This window comes from Rhagoletis pomonella, unplaced genomic scaffold, assembly GCF_013731165.1.
Source record: "Rhagoletis pomonella isolate Grant_MI unplaced genomic scaffold, Rhpom_1.0 Rhpom_scaffold_00008, whole genome shotgun sequence".
Taxonomy (NCBI): domain Eukaryota; kingdom Metazoa; phylum Arthropoda; class Insecta; order Diptera; family Tephritidae; genus Rhagoletis; species Rhagoletis pomonella.
In genome coordinates, this window is record NW_023458562.1 from 14196377 (window position 1) to 14218133 (window position 21757).

A 21757-nucleotide genomic window follows, 5' to 3' on the forward strand; every position below is an offset into this window, starting at 1 on the left:
TATGGATCAAGATAAGTATGTATGTACATAACGCATGCATAAATACAAATGTACATTAGGGTTATCAAAAAAGAGTAAAGTTGGAATTTTAATGCTCTCACACTCTGTTTATCTTCAGGAGACTTATAATAAAATACCCATGTGTTTATTTAATAAATTTTTTAATATTAACTGTTTTTTAAAAGCCCTCAAAAACCCCCAAATAATGCAATGGGGACCCAAAAAAAACCCGTGGCATTAAAAAAAATTTTAAATAAATTATTTAATATTATTATGGAACATCTCCTGAAGAGGAGCAGAGTTTTCCGATCGAAAAATATTGATTTTCAAGAATTCTATGCCATTTGCAGAGAAAAATATACATATACAACTTTAAGCGCTTTGAGCGGCAACTAAATATTTTTTGATTTCGAAAAAAAACAGGGGTATAATTTTTCGATATAGAGCAATCCTTGGGGGTGAGAGCATTAAAATTTTAAATTTACTTTTTACACTGCATTTTTGGACCACCGTAGTGCACATATACACCTATTAATTTAGGTACACAAATATTTTACTCATACATATATATGTGGGCGTAGCACACTGGTCTGAAGAGCAAAAAAAAAGCTGGCCAAAATTAAAAATCCAACCTTGTTTTGAAATATAATTACGTAAAACGCGCAACTACCAAAATTCAGAAAATCTTCCTATAAACTGTTTAGTTACTTCATTTCCATTTTCATAACCGTTATTTTCAGATAATTTAGATAAAGATCAGGAATAATTGTTATTTTCGATTTATAAAATGAAAGTCAGAAATAACGATTATTTAAAGAAGGCTTAAATAAAAGCCAAAAAATAATTGTTAAATAGCGATTTTTTAATAAAAGTTGTAACTGTTATGGTCCATGTTGACAACTTGATTTGAAGACAGAAGTGAAAGTGGAGGCTTCGCAGAAGAATGTGGAGAAGAACCGTAGATCGCCAGGCGAAAAGACTGGAGTTAAGATGGAAGAAGCAGAAAGTGATTGCCAGAAACAGGACCAATGGCACGCTGACGTAGTATACTTATACCCGCTGGGATTAAGGAAAACGAAGAAGAAGATGCCATTTCGTAAATGCAAATATTTTGTTAGGGGAAATAAAATTTTGATATATATGCAGTGAGCAAACCCCTTTAAAAATAGGACTCGTAAATGGAAAAGTGCAGCTATACAAAACGCGGCTAAAAGTGCAAAAATTGGCAAAGCGAATATGCAGCTAATCGAAATATATTGTATAGCTTTTCAAGGATTTACAGGACAATTTTGATAACTGTCTGTCAACTCACCAGAGTCTTTCGAAAGACAAAAGTCTTTGGAAGGGATGGCATGAAAAATTAAATATTCGATTAATTAGTCATATGATTAATCACAAGCCAAAAAAAAAATCAATTGTAGTTAATTGCAATTATTGAGATCGAATTTTTAAATGCACTTTTTTAAAGTGAGTATTCGCAAAAAAATTTTTCCATAAAAATATCTAATTCTCTTGTTAATGAGCCTTTAAATAGATTGAGTATTTTTAGCGGCGATAATTATTTATTACTTAACCAAGTTTGCAATAAAAAGTTTGTTTTGCGTTTTGTTGTTAAGCGGTTGCTTTTGTCGGTGGCTGTAGCTCCAACTTTAAAAAAAAAAGCGCTCAGCAGGCACCAAGGTACCAACTAAATATAGAATTTTTTCGAAAGCCCGTAAAGTTTTGGGTAAGCAGTTTTTATTTCAACTTATGGGTGACACATATCACTATCTTTTCGCCTTCGTTTGTGTACAAGAGATTTATTAGCGGCCCAAAGATCGAACCCATTTTCTACTGATTCTAGTGACGACTCACTGTCCGTTTCCATAAGATCATCGGGTCGAGTAAAATTGATGCAGCTAGCAGAGAGAATGTTCCATGGATGGATTTTAGACAATTACAGAATTCATATTTTTTTAAAAATATTTTTACGATTATTTTACAATTGAGCGATTAATAATCGATCAACGAAACACAAAACTTCGATACAATTAAATCGTAAATTGGAAAAAATTTTCGCTTGATTTAATCAAATGATTAATCGCTGCCATCCCTAGTCTTTGGATAAACAATTGTCAATACTGGCAGCTATCATGAAAGACCTTCTAACTATGAGGTCTTAGCGTTATGCTGTTGGTATTTTAGCAATAAGTTTTTTAAAAATTACATTAAATTAAGAAATCAAATAAATAGAAGAAAATTTTATTAAAAACAGAATAAAATATAAAATGAACATAGAGTAAAATTAAATCAAAATATTTTTAAAAATTACATGAAATTAAATTAAATATATTTTTTTTATTTCTAAAACAAAATATAAAAATTAAAAGAACATTAAATGTAAAAAGACAAAAAATTTAATTAAAAATTAAATAAAATACGATCCTTACAACTAAATATATATATATATATTTTTTAAATAACAGAATAAACAGAAAAATTTTTATTAAAAAGTAGGAAAAAATTAAATACGTTTCTACAAATTTTGTGAAAAAAAAATTCTTTTTAAAACAATAAAATTCAAAACATTCCATTCACAATTTCACACATTTCATATATAATTTCCCAATTCTAAAAATTAAATCAAATTAAACAAGTTTTTATTTTTCTTTTTAATACAATGAAATTTAATAATCAAAAGAAAATTAAACTAAAAAAGAATAAAATATAGTAAATTGCGACTTTTGGGGCAAAAATTATGACACATAAACAATATAAAAGTGCTTTTTCTAAAAATACCTTATCAAGCGAGTGGTGAAGGAGAGAGCTTTTTTCTAAGACTTTGGTAAAAGAATATCAAAAGCCTTTCAAACTATCTTGCCATCTGTCCTTCATTTGTCTATCGAAAGACTTTTAACAATCTTAGCCAGAATTTTCCTGTTACCTGATTTGCATTTTGCAACGTGGAAACTATTGTTGGTGATATGTCTTAACTAAATACCAAACATTTTTCAAAATGTGTGATAGCCAAAAAAATAACTTTCATAGGAAATGGAAGCTTCGAATCAAGGCGAATTAATATAAGGTGGTAGCGGTGGTACAAAACCAAAAACTTCTTAACATATATTTAGTTTTCGCTTTTGGTACACAAATGTCAAATTTTAGCTATTCTTCGCTCAAGGAGGAAGGGGGGAAGAAAATTCTAACACTCTTACTTTAGCGCCAACTCATAAGGTGTTTTGACATAGGAGTACCGAGGCGAATTAAAGCAGCTTTTCTAGCAACAGAACTTTATACGAATTCGCCACACATCTTGGACACTTTCTTGATAAGCAACCTGAGTTGTCTGAACTCAGAACACGCCGAACTTTCATTTAGTAAAACTTTCGACGTACAAACACATACATGCGAATGTTTTTTATTGAAAACATTTTAAAAATAAGGGAAAGTGTTCTGACATGTATCAAGTTAGATTATTCTTTCTTTAATAGCTTCAAAAAAAAGGAAAATACAGTAAAGTAAAAATACCGTTATATGGGCGAATACATATGTGCCAAACTTGAAGCTTCTAACTCAGTTTTTATTATTTATGGCCAGATTTTTTAGCTCTCCAGACTAGTGTGCATACTCGCATTTCTTTTATTTTTTTGTTTGTGAGTGTAAGGTATTTCATACAAATTATATATCAGCCTTACAGAAATGTTTTATGTTCGAATTTATTGCATATTCGATGCGCTTTTGTTTCGGTGACATGTGAGTAAGTAGCGGGTTATTTATAGCAGGGCAACAATGGTCTGAGAGGGAGTGTGTGCAAGTATGAGTAAGTATGTGGATTTTTTTTAATTTTAGTGATAAACAGATATACAAATTTTCGAACCTATGCTAAGGTGAATAACGCAAAACTGGATTGGGGGCCTAAATTCTTTCTCTACCAGAACCAGATGGAAGAAAAAATTTTGGGGCTTACAGTTAGTCATTGGCAAAATTTTAAAACTTTGCATCAAGCGTTTTCAGGCGTTTGAGATTAGAATCTACAAATTTCCGTTAAATTTAGGCCCAATAACCGTATATGGCAGAAAAATGCTCACATTTGTAAAAAAAATACAACGTTCTCTCTGGTCGAACCTCGTCGAGACGTTGACGCATACAATTAACTGACTAGCCGAACTAGGCACAACTCACTGCCGTTTTAACAATGACTAGATATTCCACATTCGGCAGTTAACTACAGATGTGTATTCAGTACAAAATTTTAAAATTATAAGGCGAAGTGAAAATGGGTCTGAGCTTAGCTGCAACAACAATAGTAATAAAAACAATAACACAAATATACCACTCATCAGACCGGTCTCACTTCCACCAATTAAGGAAGAAGGCGAAAAACCTACGACTGCCTTGAGAGTGAATTAACTCCCGAAAAGCCTAGTTCGGTTTAAAAGGCACTAATCCTCTCCATATAACACTACCTAAAATATTCCATATCCACAAACTGCGACTATACCCCCATTGCACTCTATTTTTTACTTCATTGAAATGAGATTTTACTTTGTAAGCACTCCCAAACTAATAATCCAAGTATTAAGTCATCTCCATAAGCTATCTCACAATTTTTGACATTAATAATATTAGTGCAAATTCATTTATCTTGTCAATTAAATATTATTTCCTAAGCTTATGGCAACCCTAGTCAAACATATTTTCGAAATAAATACAGTTTTTTAAAGGCCTCCCTCGCTGATACTCAATTAAACTTAATTATACTTTATGAACAGGTGACGCCCTCTTAAAAAATATTTTCGATATAAATCGTTCTTAAAAATTTTTTAAATAAATTCCATATTCTATTATATAAAGGGAAACCACCGAAAGGATACGAATTGAAGTTTGCTCTAAAACAATTCGTTATATGGTTGGCAACCCTACTTCAAAATACGCTACTATTAAAGTTTATTCAACCACCCATTTACCCCATTTATTATGATATTTTTGAAGTTTAATGATTTTAACAATCGTTATTGAAACTGTTTAGAAAGATGTAAATCCAATTTCAAAATATTTTTTAAATGTCATTTCGCGGTCTTCGTTCTAATGTGGACATACCAAATACGCATTGAGCCCTTACCTTGTTTTAAATTTTCAGACAGCTGGCATCCATATTTTTGCTAAATTTTTATTGCTACGAGTATAATTAAATTTTGTATATACAATTTTGTTTTTAGCACATAATCCTCCATTTGCCGACTCGTGTCACCATAAGCTATGGAACATATATACGTATGTATATGAACATACATACATATGCCACCATACGAACAGAGCCACCAGAATTAAAAATAAACTTCACCCAATTGTGTGGTGATTTTTTTAGTATACGTATATAAGTATGTGGTTGCTTTTATATAAGCTGCTATTTATTTCCAAGTTTCTCAATAAAATTCATAAGTTCTTTGTTGTTGTAGTCTTTTGTTTTGTGGATTCATTACTTTTATTTAATAAAAGGAAAGCAATATTAAACAAATGTTTAGTGTACATATTTTTTAAATTTTATTTGTAGTGTTTTCTGATTTATTCGCATAGTAGCATTTGCCAGTGTGTCTGGCGACTTGTCCATTCGCCCAATGTGCGTAGGCTGGCCAGTTTGAGAATGGACAGAAAGTAAAATATAGTGAAACGACGAGAAAAATGAAATCTTGGAATAAGAAAAAAACAAAACTAAAAAACAGAAACACAAAAACAATGCTGTTTACAATTAAGTTTTTTAAATATTTTTTTAGTAAAAAAAAATATAATAACAAAGAAAGTCAGAGTTCTTGGCTGATATATATAGTACATATCAAACCAATTTGGTGAAAGTTTTATTTGAAAGAATCTTTTAGATGCATAATATTTTTTCGTAGATTTAAATTTTTGATCAATATGGACGCTTAAAGAACAAATAAGAAGAAGAAATTCAGTTTGTACGAGGTTAGATTAGGTGACAGCCTGTGTACCATGTGAGGAGTTAGGTGGCATATAAAAGGGCTTGAAGGTATGCCAATTGGCATAGCTCCATGCGCAGAAGTCCCGGCAAGTGGGCAAAACTTTTGACTCCCATTCACCTGGGGGTGGCCAGAATCGATTTTTTGTGTAAGGTATAAATGCAGCTCACAACTTCTGGATATTTCTACCCACGCATCCTCTGGGATGTGACCAAATATCTGTTTGAGAGTGAGCTAAAGTGGAAAGGCGAGACACCTCACGTGCGCTGGATTTGGGTCCCACCACGCAAGAACACTTCTCAATGAAAAGAAAAGAATACGTATGGCCTTGCAAATTTGGTGTTGATTTTTTGGTGAAATCGAGACTCCGTAGCCAAGCACTGTCGTTCACCCCACTGGATAAGTGCCGAGCCACAATCCGCGCTCATCTACGCCCATGCGACGACGGACTATTAAGACGAGGCAATCCTTGACTGTCTTCTATGATCATTTGGATCGCAAAGAGAAGCGCTACCTCCGTCACAATATCAAAATCGTGCTTCCCGATTTCAAGGCGAAGGTGTGAGTATGCCTAGACACTAAAGTAAAAACAATGGATAACATTAAATTCCCAGTAAACCATAAAAGGAAGTTTCACTGAATTTATAAATAGTTTCCTTCAATTTGAAAAAGTGTTGCTTAATTTGAAAAAGTTTTCGCTTAATTTGAAAAAGGTTTTGCTTAATTTGAGAATAGTTTCATTTAAACTGACAGTGCTATACTCTGTGTGGTAATGAAGGGACCTTAAATTGATTTTTATTTTTATTTTTTCGTTTATTTGGCAGAACGAATAATAAGAAGTTATTCCCTAACCAATCCAAGACACATATCAAAATCATGGTATAATGTTTTTTTGTCTGGTATGTTAAGGGCGAAGGAAGAAGTAGAGCTGGAAAATTATCGATGGCACTATCGATAGTATCGATGGTTGTTGACTATCGAAAACATCAATGGTTTTGTAATCACTATCGATAGTTTTCACTCATACATACAGTTGTCCACAAAATAATAGGAGTGCGATATTTTGACCAGTTTTGGCTATTTGTCTTTTGTTTATTTAATCTTTATTATTTTTTTATAAAAGCCTAGCTGGCTATACAACAAACACCATATAAATTCAGATTTTAAACTTTGTATAAAAATTATAAAAATTGTGCAATTTTTCACCCAAATTTCAAACTTTTTAATCAGAATCTTTAGAAAAAATTCTGGTATGCAGTTTTGTAGCACATTCAATTATAGTCTGAAGAAGTGCAAGTTTCAAGCGGCTAAAAAATTCCGTTGATTGTTGAGAATTTTTTTGGTTAAAGGTGTTTCAGGTTTTTTCCATACAAAGTATGTCGACAATTTTCTTTTATATGGAGGACACTGCCAGCAAAAAAATTGCCAAAAATCAAAAACTACAAAACTGCATACCAGAATTTTTTCTAAAGATTCTGATTAAAAAGTTTGAAATTTGGGTGGAAAATTGCACAATTTTTTTAATTTTTATACAAAGTTTAAAATCTGAATTTATATGGTGTTTGTTGTATAGCCAGCTAGGCTTTTATAAAAAAATAATAAAGATTAAATAAACAAAAGACAAATAGCCAAAACTGGTCAAAATATCGCACTCCTATTATTTTGTGGACAACTGTATATTATTCAGTAACGTACATACGTATTTCAGAGTGAAGATGCTTCTTAAATCCCAACAATTGTTGATAAACTTTTGTTCCTTAAAAAAATATTGCGTAATTCAGATCTAATTTTCAATAAAAGTTGTTATGCTTAATTTTTGGGCTTTTTGATCAAAACTTTCGATGGAACTATCGATGGTTGTGACTATCGACTATAAAAACTATCGATGGCCGTGAATATCACTGAGAATTTTATTTAAATGGCTAGATCCTAAAGGATACTATTTGCGGAAATAAAACCCATAAGATTTATTTTATCAAACGGTCACTGACAAAACAATATATATTGGACAGTCCCAAGAAAATATGGAAAATATATACAAATTTTTAATTGTACAACATTTTTTGGGTCCGACATGGCGTATGATAGACATTAGACGTGTTTTTTTACACGCATACCTATCTGCGCTTAAAAATTGTATAGAACTGTAAGCGAAAAACTTTATGTGTGCTTATGAATAGTTGTCGATAAAATCAAAATTACTTATTTTGAAATGGAAATTGTCGATGATTGTTTTTTATACGTTAAGCATAGATGTATATGCGTGTAAAAAACACGGCTATTCAATTATTTAATTAAAGTTTTCTATTAATTTTCTTTCTTCCTTAAAAAAATACCTTTCATAATATTACACTCAGAAAAAAGCATTTCCTTAAAACAAGAAACCAGTTTCCTTATTTTAGAGTTACTGTTTTTTCCTTAATATTACGAAATATTTACTCAATTTGAAAAGTTTTTCCTTAGTTCAGGTTCATGCTAAAAATAGTGCGTCATTAATTTGAGGAAGTAAATTTACTCAATATAAGCAATAATTTTGTCAGTGCTGTTAAGACGAAGTTAATTGCTTTCCAGGCAAATTTCGGCTGTGGCGTCGCGTGAAGACTGCTTAATATGGTTCTGAGATCGCTGGTTCGAGTCCGGTTGGAGGTAGTAAGAGTTAGGGTAACTAAATTTTTTTTTCAATTCAAATATAAATTAGAAATTGTTAAACTAATTTCATATAAAAAACCCTAAACCCTCAAATAACATAAAAAATAAATGAGGTAATTCTTTTAAATACAATTAAAACATTACAATAAAAATAAATAAATAAAAAATATTAAGAAATTAAAAAACTAAAAATTTCCTGCTCTGGGACTCGAGACCTGCATCTTGCGACTATTTCAGCCCCGCGAGCAAAATGACATACTTATTCCTTTCACGGCAAGTAAATTTTTCCTAAGAAATAAAATAGTACTGAAAACTAAGGAATTGTGTCTTGAAAGATAATAGGGCAATTCATCTAAACGCGGAAAAGCCTCGTAACCATGTAAATCTCGTAAATTTTGTATGGAAAATCAGTTTATTTACCAGGTTTATTAGATTATGAGGCATTTACACGTTTCCATGAATACCCATAATATTTTTAAAACAACTTCTTGGCATGTTCCAAAAGATATTTGAAAACACATTTCATATTTAATTTTCCTTCGAATTCTCTCAATTTATTTCCATATTCGTGTTCTCCAAATTCTGATCAGATGAGGTGTCGAGAAGCTTGCATCAACAATAAAGCGCTCTCTCCGTCGCGACGTTTATTAAATGTAACGGGAATACAAAGAAAATAATTAAAATTATTTAATTTCTACAATGGCAAAGGTAGAAGGTAGATCTTATATTTACAAATAAAGAGGAATTCAATATTTTATCGATGTTTATGTGATGCCCAAAGCACCGCATACATATGTACCCTGCAGTAAAAAGTTATCAATTGTTAAAAATAATCAACTTACAGTTAGCTTTTTGGCGGGATTTCAATTAGTACCACATTTTTAATTAGCTATGACCATAGGCGTAGCCAGGTAGTGGCAGGGGGGGTGCTCAAGGCTCCCCCCCCCCTAACTTTCAAATTTTCCTTACATATATCTAAAATAGTACCCTAAAATGCCAGCTTAATAGGGTCGAGCCCTTGATGTTATGTCTGACGGAATTCCAATATAGGACCGTCTACTGCAGAGTATGTAAACAAATATGCAATGTTCAATATAAATTGATTACATAAAAATAGATAAAGATGTTTTTTATTGATATTTTATGTCCAAAAAAAGTTAGCTGAGCTCTGACTCTTTTGCGGCTATCGCCCCAAATCGCCCTTTTTCGAACCAAATAAACAATTAATAGTTAGCACTAGTGTTCGCATAAAAGTCAGGCATAAGTCAACGTCACTCCCGGCAGGGTATGTATATTAAAAGGTATGGTAATAAGCCCTAATTATGTAGATGCAACACGGTCTTATTCAGAAGCAAAATGAGTAAATTGAGATAGGGGGAATGAGTGAGGCAACTGGATGTGAAGTATGAAAAAGAAAAATTCCTTGGACACACACACACGAAATAATTGCAATTTTTTTTCCTTTCCGTTTTCTCGCTTCTGCATACTGGACTTTAGCTGTAAAGGGCAAGGAAAAAGATCTAATTCCTGATAAATAATATGAAGGTTTTAAACAAGGCTTCAAGGCTGTCCTTTGCGAAAGTCGAATGAAAATGTTGCCAAAAAACTTCAAAATGCATCTCGTGGTTCAATCTTACTGCAACTATAGAGATTAGAGTTTTGTGAGTTAAAAACTCGAAAGGAGAAAATAGTCAAGGATCCAAAGTAGAAATTTTTCATATAAAGAAACTAGTTCATTGTTTTTCTCCTTTTACTTTTAAAATAAACATTTCTAAATTAAATGTATTTTTTATTACTTTTCAGTTGTGTCTTTTTTAGTGCTTTTTTTGCCTTTTTCGCGGTTTCTAGTGCCTTTTCCTGCCTTTTTCGCTACTTTATTTTGCCTTTTCTAGCCTATTTCGCTTCTTTATTTTGCCTTTTTTTAAGGTTTTTAAGTCCTAAAAATCCGTTCCCTGCTGATAACTTTAATTACAATTTTATTCAGACCATTTTTGAATACAAAACAAATAAAATGAGGTGAATTTATGTGTAAAAAAAAATTTTGGTATTTGGGAACAGTCTAAAGTACATAAATTTATGCATTAAATTTTCCGTTTGACAATCAGAATATTATTATAAAATCGTCGCCTCCAAACCATAGCATGCTAAGTCAACTTAGACTTAGACAGAGTTAGCATACTATGGCTTGGAGGTGTCGAAATGTAATTAGCAGGTTACAGGATGAGTCCGAAACATTGCTTACAAAGGGCGTATAATATTATTTTCTATTTACCCTTACATACTTTTTTTATTACCTTTTCATAATCCAGATACGCAAAAATATTAACATAAAAATGACTTTTATTTTGGCTTTTAATACTAAAGGTTATTTGTGTATTTATCTAATTAGATATATTAAGCTTCTAAAAACCATGCTTCCACCAAGAATCCATTAAAAATTTTCGTCAGTTAATTTTCATTCATTTCTTAACATTTCGCTTAATCACTCTGACGCGAGCGTCACTCATAATAACACAAGTAAAATACATTAAGGCATAACATTAAAACAAGCCAACTGCCAACTACCCAGCAAAAAACACGATAACCACAGAAAAGAAAGTGGAAACGAGCTAGGCGATGGGAATCGCTTACCCTTTCGCTTCAAGAAGGCCTTATTTTAACATGGGCATGTCATTGGAGGTAAGCCCTTACGCGCAGCATTTCCTTCAAACAAAGGGAGAACGCATGGATAAACAGAATCCAGAGAAGCGAACAAAGAATGCCTTACAGAGAAACTAATGTAGAATGCCTAAATAAGTACATACTTATTTATATTAAATTGAAATCAGAAAATGTCTTAAAAGGTTAAAATTAATTAAATTTTTTTCTAAATCAGCCTACATATGTATGTATTTAGGTATTCAGATTTTCTTTAAAATCGGTATGTACATACATGCATATTTAATTAAGCTTAAAATTGTACTTCCTCACTCTTGTACTTCACTTCATTGACTGACTTCAACTTCGCTGCAAATAGAGCAAAGCAAAACATGATTTTTATGCGAGACAAATTTCCACAGAAATTAACGGTAGAATAAGAATTTTTGGATATTCATTCCATTTTTCAGCTGACTACGATGCAGCATTCTACTCTGCATTCTCCGAAATGAAGCAAAGAAGCGAAACAAATAAAATATTGTAGGACATTCTATTTTGCATTCCCGGAAATTAAGCAAAGAAACAAATTAAAAAATAAATATTATAGGACATTCTACTTTGCATTCCCCGAAATGAAACAAAGAAGCGAGATAATTAAAATATTGTAGGACATTCTACTTTGCATTACTGGCAATGCCTAAATGAAGCGAAAAAATTCGAAGGCATTATAACGCTATGCCATCTAGAACACGTTACCACTAAAAGCGATTACCGATTTTTTGCTGGGTAACAACACATAATATTTACTCAATTGTTAAAACGATATTAAGTACATATGTATTACAAATATGTAGTATGTATGTGTGTGTTTCGCATGCACGTGAAGTTCATTTTATTAATGCACAGCGACTGGATAATCCGCTATTCAAAGCTAAATTTTGTAGAGAAACAAGTAACAGGTGTCATAAATTTTAATTAGTGTAAAGCGAAACTAATTTCATTCTTCCAACTACTATGTATGTATGCGCGTGTAAATACTCGTAGGTGTATGAGCGAGTAGGCGGATGAGATTGTGGGAAAGCAAGTATGTATGTGTGTATATTAAAAATATAGGTTTCTACATACATGCGTGTAAGTACATTAATATTACACGTTTATTAAAGCACACAGGAAGTGACTGAAATTCAGAAAGTTGCAAAAAAAAACCATTAAGTATCTATCTATGTGCTTTTAAAGTTAATGTGTAAGCATTACAAAATAAACATGCATTTTAACACCACCTGAATTTGGTTAATGTATCACGCCAAACTAAATATGTATGCCCTGAGATATGAGGGTTGCTTTATATATTTTGTATTTAGGTAAAAACAAAGTACTCATTGGTCAACGCGGTAATTACACTTCTGGCAAAAGTAATTATATTTTGCGTGAACTGGTAGTAAATGACTGCCAAAATTCATATGGCAGGATAGGGAACGTGTTTAATAAGACAATTGTTAATTCTGACAACTATGCTGCCTTTCCAAGGACGAACTGAAAGATTTGCTAACGATTCAGCGTTATTCTTTTTGTCTTTTACCTATCAGTTTTCTAAAAATTAAAAATAAAATATTTCTTTCTTTTTAAACTAATAGAAACTTAAAATTAAAAGAAAATTACATTAAAGAAAGAACCTATTAAAAAAAAGAAAGAAATAATAAAAGAAAGAAATAAAATATATTTCCATAATTTAAGTGATATTTAAAAAATATGTTTCATTTTAAAACAAGTTTTAATAGAAAGTTTAATAAAAAAGAATTAAAAAATATTATGAAAAATACTCCCTCAAAAATATTAAAATATTTTAAATTTTTAAATTATATAATAAAAAAATAAACAAAACTGAAATAAAAAATATATTTTTTTAATAAAATATAAAAATTAAAGGAAAATTAATTGAAAAAATTAAAACACCCAAGAAGAAAAATAAGTTTCTAATATTTAAATAACAGTAAACAAAATGATTATTCTTTTTAAAACTACAGAATCTTTAAATTAAATAAAAAAAGAAAAAATCAATCAAATAATTATATAAGTTTCGTTCGACAATTTTATTGAGCTTGACGTTTTTGATGAAAAATATTGTGGAAATTTACAGTAATTTACAAATGATAGCTGCTATTTCTGAAATCACCACATCTCCTCATCAGAATTCTTCACCAAATATCTTAAGCATGAGCACACCTTAAAAGTAAAGTATTCTTAAAACAGAATGTTAACGAAAACACCAACAACCACAATATTGACATGATCACGTCTAAAAAGCAACAAAATTGGTTTAGGCGAACCGGATATATTTAAATTTTCTTTGCCGCACTATTGCATCCGCCATTTTGAGTTTTTAAATACAGGCTCCAGGTACGTAATCAGCAACACCAAGAACATTAGGAGCCGCTTTTACTTTTCCTTTAAGTTGTTAGGCAAAACCCAATTTACAGTTAGTTTAGACGCCATAGTTGAGACGCCGTATTGCATTTTTTAACTTAACTCTGAGGAGAAGCAACTATTGGATAGGGCCCCGATGGAGACATGGTTGATTGAAAATATAGCTATAAAGGTCTATTTATTAGACCTTCAGTCCGCAATTTTAGCCTGAAATTTGCTACCAAAGTAGATTTCTTTGAGCATAGGGTGCAAGATACAGTAGTTCCCACTTTCACCATAATAATAATTACCAGGTCGTCCGTCGTCCAACAGCATAGTAACCACCACCTTCCTGCAGTTTAGATAAGAGGTCATAAACAACGAGAACCAGAGTAGGGGAGAAAGAACACCTCATTGGTGTTCTTTCGTCTATTTTTCTTAGTATGTATATAACTCATCCTAGTACAATAGGGTATGATGGCTTTCCAAGCGAGACTTTATCTTTTTCCGAGTCTTAGGTATCCATAAATTCACTCTGGGCAATATGAGCAGCCCATATGCGAGCTGTCACGACAAAAAGGGAAGGCAGTTCGGTTTAAGGGCTCACTAAAGTATGCAGCAGCTTTACAAAAAGTCAAGTGAAAACACTGTGCGGTGAATATACCAGAAGAGGCTCGTATGATTACTACATAGAATCAAGTGGTATTATGAAGCCAATAGCTGCGCTTTTTTATTAAGAAAACCCAAATATTAGCAGAACGACATGATGGAAGATAGATTCTGCCACCATTTCGCTGCCCATGAAGAGAAGCTCTCTCTTCTCAAACCTAATACGATTGACGTTGAGCACAACTCCCAGCTTTGCTCAAATTGCGAAAAATCTCTCTGGGCCGTGCGAGACTAAATGAATTTTAGAAAAGACGACTCCATTTCGTGAGACTTCCGCAAAAGCACAAAGCTGCTAACAGATTCAACTTTGGGATGGTAGACAATTGAAAATCAATGCCTTCGCTCGACACACAAACATCGTGCTCCACGAATTTGTCATCATGCCTTCTTTTTAATTGGTACAGAATCATGGCGAATAGACATATGATAGCCAAGTTCAGAGGGGCCACTGGCACGAATTCGGAAAGCAAAAAGCATTTGGCGAACAATTTTCATCTCGGCTCAATTCAGCTAACGATTTTTGTGTCAAAAAGGAGAAAAGTTTAAAAATATCGGTTTTTTCATGAATATCTTAACAATAATCACCTGTTATGCTATATTGGTTTTCTTCATATTTCAACCACAATCTCAGCATCATACAATTTTCCTTTCTCATTATAACGTTAATTTTTATTATCTCGAATTTTCTTGCATACAAGTGTGCATATGTACATATATGCATATGTATGAGAGTCCCATGATTATTATTGTTATTATGCCATCCCGCAGCTTTAATGCCATGGAATAAGCAATTAATATTACTCATACGACATGGTGTAACAGCTGACGGCAGGATACCACTATATTCCTGGCATTGACTTCATTATGCTAATTGCGCATGTGTCTGCTGCAAGCGAAGAATGTAGTTTAAATCCCCTTGTCAACATTTAGATTTAAAACAGAAAATATTTGGTTAAATTTTTAAGCAAAAAATATTGTATACGGGAAATATTTTATAAGGTAAATTGTTTAAATTATTTTAGGGCCGTATTTCCAAATAACTTTTAAAATTTATCTGCTATTTTACAACGCTTTTATCAACTTGCAATGTTGTGTTCCAGAAACTTTCAATGTTGTGTTCCAGAAACTTTCAATGTTGTGTGTCCGACACCATAAAGCAAAGCTTTGAAAAGCTCCTATAAAAAAGCATAGTGCATAGGGCGAGGTAGATGACATATAGATGTCGCCCTATGTACTACGTTTGCTACACCGGAAATAGACGACACGCCATTTCTTTAAATAAAATTAATTGGTGCTCGTTTGTATGTACATACATATGTAAATGCATGTGTGTGCACCTCTCTATTAATATCGTTGAATTATTTTAATATCTATTGCAAACTTTTAGTAGTTTGACTATTGTCAACTAAATCGAATGCTTTGTAGGTGAAGTGACTTGTGGTCCACTTGAGGTATAGGTGGACCAGTTGGTAAACACTTTGGGACCAGTTGGTAACTAGTTCGTGGGACCAGTTGGTAACCAGTCGGGGCCAGTCCGGGAACAAGTTCGTTACCAGTTTGGGACTAGTCCGAAACTACTTACCTTCGGACCAGTTGGGGACCAGTTGGTCTTTTTAAGCTCCTGTGGCCGTTTTAAGGGTAATTCTTGGGCTCCTACACTGCCGCTCGTGGTTTCTGCCATCTACGGTGGTAATTTTGGGCCGGGTTGCCTGTTTTGGCGGATTGTTGTGCTGTGTGCCGCGTATTACGTGTACCGGGTACCACTTTTTCGAGCGAATTGCTCTGGGGAACCTGTTGTGTGAGTTGCTGGCGTTTTGGCTAGACTTTGAGGAGGGTTTATACACGCATATCGGCGGAAATAGACGACACGCGATTTCTTTAAATAAAATTAATTGGTGCTCCACGTTTTTCATTTTCAATTTCATAGATTGTTTATAATGACTTTTGCTAAAATTTCAAAATCAAAAGTTATCAAAACAAATTCTATGGGACTGAGAAGTATTATTTTCTACTTTTTAGTCCATTTTTAAAAGCGTTGTATATTAAAAAGTTTTTTTTATATTATTTATTTCACATATACCCCGTCGGGAAACGCACTAGTGCCGAACTGGTTCTGTACTAGAGAATTTAGAACCATGCCTAGAGCGCGTTAATTCCCTTTTGCCGTTGGATTCCTTTTTCGATAGTTCCGAACTAGTTCTAAATTCTGTAGTTCCGAAACAGTTTTAAAAACAACAGACGACATATCAACATATCATTATTTTTCAATCTTTTTGGGGTTTCCGTGTGTTCGTTTTTAAATTATTTTCAAAGAAAAGTGTTTTCAATTTGAAATTAATTTTGTTTGAATGTTTGTAAGAAATATACATTTACATACCTTTGACTGAAGCTGAGTTTGCAGAGGCGCTCGCTGTTATTGGTCAGAATCCAGACGATACCAAAATGTTAAAATGTTAACACAAATTTTTGTTTTGTATTACCAAACTATGAAAAAGCATATGCGAAGTGCAGAATGAAAGCGTATGTGAATGAAAAAGCCACCAAATACATAGCTACGTAAAGTAAACAAGCCCCCCGATGAATCGCTTTTTCGATAGTTCCAAACTAGTTCTAAATTCCCTACCTTAGATATAGATTTCTGATGAAAAAAGTGAAATAAAATATTGAGTGTTTTGCAATACGGGCAACCGTTTGTTAAATAGTTTATTTTTCGCTATTTTTTTATAAAAATATGGTTAATTCTACACAGAAACCCCAAAAATCAGAATTCAAACCTTTGCAAAATTAAAGAAAATTCTGCAAATTTCCTTTCCAATATTGCACTTTTTATTTACATTCTTTAGAAAAAAGTTGAGTATGCAATTTTTTAGCCCATTCACTTTTAGTATAATAAAGTGCAAGTCTGAGGAAGCTAAGACTTACCATTGATTTGTGGCAAATTTTTTTGTTGAAGGTATTGCTCATCTTTTCCATATAAAAAATTATCGAAAATTATTTTATATAGAGAAAATGGGCGACAACTTCAACAAAACAAAATGCCTAAAATCAATGGTATGTCCTAGATAGCTCAAATTTGCACTTTATTGTATTAAAATTGAATGGACTAAAAAACTGTATACTCAACTTTTTCTAAAAAGTGCAATATTTGAATGAAAATTTGCACATGAAACAAATGCATGAAAATCTCTAGATTATAAAGTTTTAACCGGGATTTCAAGCGGTATGCGAATATAAATCCCTCGCAAATGTTCGTCCTATTTTGGCACTCTTTGGCCGTTTTCGTTTCAGCGTACACGGTTTCTTATCATCCCCGCTTGTTGTATGACCTGTAATTTCTCATGGAAAATTCTATACTATTGAGAGTAGACTTTGTTCATTTGACAGATTGCGGTTCTAAATTTCAGATACTTCCAACCAAGTTCATTTGTTTGACGAACAAAGGGGTTTTTATAAAAAAAAATTTGGTAGAGAAATTGTTGTCGCTTTAAACTGTTGCTAATTCAATATTTATAAAAATATATTCAAATTTTTAGTCCTGTTTTAGTTCCAAAGCAACCTATTTTCTTTTGAGTAATTTGGTGCCTTAAAGCTTAATCGATGTGCCGTATTTGAAAAAATCCCCGGGACTGTAAAGCGGTCGAATTTTGAAAGTAACTGGCACTCATGGTATCGCTAATTCTACAAACAATGATGATTTACTCTCTTCCAGGCACTTCTGGAAGGTCAGTGACGTCCATCGTTATATTCCGCTATCGGCCTTAGTGTTACTAGAAATTTGGTGGTCAGTAGGGCTACCTACATTTTCTCCTCCTTTCTGACTTAGCTATTGCTTAGACGCTTAGCTATATCGGCCTGAGGATTTCAAATTTTCCTGTAAAACCTGGCTGCCACCAGCGTGAGGGAAATCCCTTTATAGAAATTAGTAAAACTATTCACTTTGGCTTTGTGAATTTTCTTTTAATCGGCGGGTAAAAATAACGCGTATAGGTCTCAGTACTCGACACGCTTTGCCCGATTGGAAAATAGAACGAAAAAGAGGCTGAACAAATTTGCCGGAACGTTTACACAATGGCTTTCTGTGTAATGAAATAGAGAAGGGAAAAAATTACTTTCGTAAGATCACCAAAAAGCTAAAGAGATATCTCCAAGTTACATGCTCTGAAGATTAGTAGAAGAATTTTGAATAAAAGCCAATTTCAATAAAAACCAATTTAATGATTTAATGTTATTCGAAGGAGCTGCATAAACGCTTACTGTAACCGTGCAATAAACCCCCAAAGACGGCATCCGGCATAAACTCATTGTTAGCAATTAATATTTAACGCTTTTGAAAATTGTGTAAGCGCGCTAATCGCATGCCTAATTGATTTTGCTATGTAATTGATTTAAGCTTCTGCTGATGTCATATCGCCACTGCCACCGCTGTAGCCACCAAAGTCGATTGGTGGCATTTTGTAACATTTTCGATGTTGGCTAGCAGCATCGTGAAATGTCATCGTCAGCGCTTGAAAGGCAACGGCGAAAAGAAGTCAAAGTGGTGGCGGCAGCAAGGAGGACAACCACAGCAACCAACGTCATTGGAGCAAAATTTGCCGCGCAACCTGACCGACCATCAACGTCACCAAATATGTATATATGTATGTATATATGTACGTATTTGTCAAATGGGATTGCTGCTGCTCCTGCATTACGGGGCGTCAGTGTGCACCGCACTTGGCTTAGCTGCTATTTTTACAGCATAAATTTAATTTGGAAATTTTGCGCAGCGCTATGCGTCAGTCACTTCGTCACTTCACTTCTCATTCAATTCAATTCACTGCAGAAGGTGGTGCTTATTTGATGGCATGCCATTTTTGCTTCTGTTTTTTTTTGCCTTCAAGCAAAAATTTTCCACAAACAATATTCAGCTGCAGCTGAAATCCGTCGGTCGCTCGATCATCAATCACTTCGAGGTGCCAGCGTTGGCAACTGGGGGCGGAGTCAAAAGGTGCAAAGAAGCGCTAAAGATTAAACGTAAATTTAGCGGTGGATTTTTTTATATCTTTTTTTTGGCTTTTACTTATGTACATAGAAAGTATGGTGTGTGGTAGCTGATGTGGTGTAAGTAAATTAAGAAAGCCAAAGATGCGGCAATGAGGAAGGAAGTGTAGCAGGATATGGAGTATGACGTTAAAAAATAAAAACGTTTAAGCTTAGAAGACGACATAAACAGGGTTCTAGAAAAATATTAAATAAATATTTTATATCTCATCGTAAATTTTTACTTTAAACGAGCAATTCTAATTGTTCGCCTTTGCACATTTTTCTTCATAACTTCGGCATTTACAGTCGGATTTTTAAGTATAATAAGTATACCGATGTTCTTGTCTCGAGGAGACAAGTCTTTTTATTTCAAAGTTCATTGCATTCAAGTACCCCAATCTAGTACTTACCAGCCATATTTCGTATTTTGCTGTCAATAAATTGAAGCCTGCAAAAAATCATTAACCCTTGCTAGGGCAGTACATATTTCGACCGGTTTATATAATGCCATATATGGATTCTTCTTAGGAATTTAAAAAAACAAAACTTCCTTATCGATATATTACGCCTTAGGGACGCTAAAATTACATAAAAAACGCCGAGACACGAAAACTTAATTTTGTGTCGTAGATTACGGATCCGTTTTATAGCAGATCAGGTAATTTTCCCCAAGACATTTTCATTTTAAGTTTCTATTGAGAATGAATAAAAAATTCAGACTTTAACATGGAAAATGTTACTCAAACGACATGTGAGCCATTTATTTTGAAAGTGGCAGAAATCACCTTTTTAAAAAAATTGAGTTAATTATAACACTAATTATAATTTAACGATAATTCAATCGATATTTTTATAGATTTTGTTGTCGATATTATTATCCATTTTGTCATCGATATTTTGATCGATTTTGGCATCGATATTTTCGTCGCTTTTGTTATCGATATTTTTATTGATTTGGTATCGACTTTGTTATCGATTTAGTAATCGATTTTTTGATAGATTTAATAACTGATTTTGTAATCGATTTAGTTAATGATTTTGTTATCGATATTTATATCGATTTTGCTATCGATATTATCTTTTGTTATCGATCCATGTTATCCATTTTTTTGTAGTGTGTGCTTTCGTTTTTGACTTGGATATGCTCTTAACCATACCACGTATTCTACGTTTAAATTTAGCGGCTGTATCTCCGATATAGTCTGCAGACCTTTCATTTGATACCCATATTTTGTACAAGAATGACAGAATTCAAGATTTCGCCCATCAGAGAGGATTTTTGAGCGTAATTTTTGCATATTCGTTGCATTTGCGTGACGTCATTTTGGTGCAATTGTGAGAGAGACAAGTAAAACTCGAAGAAAAAAATGTAAACAACGCGGAAAAATGTGTTAATACTTAATATTCAATGGTCAAATTTTACAGGAATTAATAAATATGCAAAATTTAATTAAATACGAACACGTAGCAAGGATTTTGGGCATGTAGCCCTTGAGGTAAGTACGATTTTGATGATGTTATATTTACTTAGATATTTACAGAAAAAGAACTTACTTATATCGCACGCTAGCCATTTGTTTTCACTTATACATTTTGCCTAGTAATAGAGCTGTTCAGGATGCATATGTTCTTGGATTTGCATATTCGTTGCATTTGTAAATTCCCAACAATAAAATGCGCATGGTTGCCATGACAGCAAGCAAAAAATTTGCAAATGCAATTCCAACTGCAAATCCAAGACTATTTCCACAACATCCTGAACAGCCCTTATGTTTCCATAATTGTGTAAAACTATGCAGAAATATTAACGCACAAATAGTTATTTAAATTGGAAATGTTTAGCTATTTGCCCACTGTTATTATGGGCTAGTGGGCGAAGGGAGAGGGACGTGGTTCTTGATGTCCACCCAGTAGAAAGGGCACAGTTCACACTTTGTAAAAAGTTACACCTGACCCCTCGAAGCTTTCCACAGACCCCTGGGGTACCGACGGAAAATGGTCTAAAATTAGCATTTAGCCACCGGATTTTAAACTTGATAAACATTATTTTTGTGCAAAACACCTTTCTATTGTCAAAGGTATTCAACATTTCTTGTGCATATAACTCGGCTACGCCACCCGAGTTTATTAATAAATGAGTGATCGAAAATTAGAAAATTAGGTTTTACAAGTGTGTGTTAATTTTTTGACACACACAATATTTTAGTTTATCAACATACTATATCGACGGTTGAGTGGTAGATATACCTACATATCTCGGCAACCGGTTAAAAAATGCCCTATTTTAGAAAATGGCTCAAGAACGCTCCACTTCAGAATTTGGTCGAAGAACGTCCTGCCTCAGATTTGGATTGAAAAATGCCCTATCTCAAAAGCTTTGTTTTACGAATACTCATTTAAGTGTAGAATAAATATTTAAC